This window comes from Macrobrachium nipponense, chromosome 8, assembly GCF_015104395.2.
Source record: "Macrobrachium nipponense isolate FS-2020 chromosome 8, ASM1510439v2, whole genome shotgun sequence".
Lineage (NCBI taxonomy): Eukaryota > Metazoa > Arthropoda > Malacostraca > Decapoda > Palaemonidae > Macrobrachium > Macrobrachium nipponense.
This window is the reverse complement of record NC_087203.1, coordinates 2952635-2953974: the sequence shown is the minus strand read 5'-3', so window position 1 is coordinate 2953974 and position 1340 is coordinate 2952635. Positions and strand designations below refer to the sequence as shown.

Below are 1340 nucleotides of genomic sequence, written 5' to 3'. Positions count from 1 at the left end.
CCTACCCAAGGTAAGTCTACTAATTCTTCTGGTGTGTTGGATTCCAGGTACATATTTTCCTTTATAATACCTCTCTCATTTATATGAGCTTTCTTTGTAAGCTTATTTTCATATTTATGTCTGCTTAGTAAAGGACGAGAAGTCAAAAGGCCCCACAGCGGTTATTCCATTGATTAACTTTCCTTTGTGGAATTTGTCTTTATATATTCATCACATTCCAAATTTTTGTGATCCAGTTATACATTAGTACATCAATATAATATGGTATCTATTAAAATCTTTCATTGGTTAACATTGATAGCTGCTCATCAAACAGACACATACAAGATTTCTAAAAAATAATTGGTAAATAAATAAAAAAATAAGGCTTATTGTACTGTAAATGACAAATTTATTTTTAAAGTAATATACAGTTCATAATCATTAAACAGTATCTTAATGACAATGTACAAATTGTCTTAATATAATTCATTCTGAAAAAATATGTGCATAACTTAGATATCAGATACCATAATTGTACTGAATTGTTAAACAGCTTCAGTAGAGTTGTTCCTCATTAAAAAGTCAAATCTTGCAAAATTCAAGCAATGATTCTATGAAACTGCAAGTCAAACAGGGGAACAAATTTTTACCAGGCACTAACATTAGGATTCAAGTCTAATTTAAAGAGTACTTTACTTGTGTCATTATTTACAAGTCACAATAATCCTCATCATTATCAACTGTGTTTCTTCTTATCTGGAATATAGTCCTGTATTATCAACACCAATGAACCTTTTGATAATAAAAATACCTGAGTGGTGATGATAACAAATCTCTTTGTGGAAAGGATGTGTTCTACATATTCCAAAATGATGTCAGTGGTTGTCTTCATCATTAACACATCTCTCTTGGATATATCCATTAAAATGAGCTTACTATTTAAAATTCCAATGCAAGATGTAATTAAATTATCTTTACAGGTTTCTTCCCTTTGCAATGGTATATCTACTGTATAACCTTTCTAGCAAGTCAAATTTAATAATAATACCTGCCATAAAATCAGAGTAAATTTTTACTTATAGCAAGGTACATATGATATTTAAAAAGGGAAAATTTAAAGGTGTCATACTGTATTCAGAATTGTAATCCTATCAAGTAGAATATAATCTGCTGACAGAGAACATTAGTTAAATCCCCTCTCAATTGTCCTACAAAAATAAGAAAGAGCTAACATAACTTTTAATTATACAATATTTAAACAAATCTTTATCCATATACAAAAACAGCAGTAGAATACCGGAGGGCAAAAATATCTGTTACAAAAACTTTGATAAAAAAGTCAAGAACTTTCATGAAAA

At 29.0% G+C, this 1340-nt stretch overlaps 1 protein-coding gene across 1 annotated transcript in view; it reads right to left on the bottom strand.

The window, feature by feature from the left end:
• Positions 1-362: 362 nt before the first annotated feature.
• LOC135222583 (nuclear transcription factor Y subunit gamma-like) overlaps positions 363-1340 on the bottom strand; it is a gene marked incomplete at its 5' end in the record, with an annotated part of 199834 nt that continues 198856 nt past the window's right edge. Inside the window, 1 exon segment of the mRNA XM_064260657.1 lies at positions 363-1340. This exon segment is cut by the window's right edge and continues 1100 nt beyond it.